We start from the raw sequence: 255 nt of genomic DNA on the forward strand, positions 1-255 counted from the left end.
TGAAATATGAATAATGTTGTTGCTTCTCTTAAAACTTAAATGAACTTAAGAACTTCATTAAAATGCACAGGAATAAAATTTTTTCAGCTGTGCCAAAACTAAATTCGCAAATTGCTGCTCGAACCGTAAGGAAAATAAACACAAATAAGGCACATCCTGCTTCGGATCCTTTGCAGTGTACAATTTTGTTGGAATGTTTTCCGCTGTGTTGTGCTGTGCTTTGTGCATTTTGAAGTTTGTGTATTTGTGTGTTTA

This window comes from Teleopsis dalmanni, chromosome 2 (genome assembly GCF_002237135.1).
Source record: "Teleopsis dalmanni isolate 2A chromosome 2, ASM223713v2, whole genome shotgun sequence".
Taxonomy (NCBI): domain Eukaryota; kingdom Metazoa; phylum Arthropoda; class Insecta; order Diptera; family Diopsidae; genus Teleopsis; species Teleopsis dalmanni.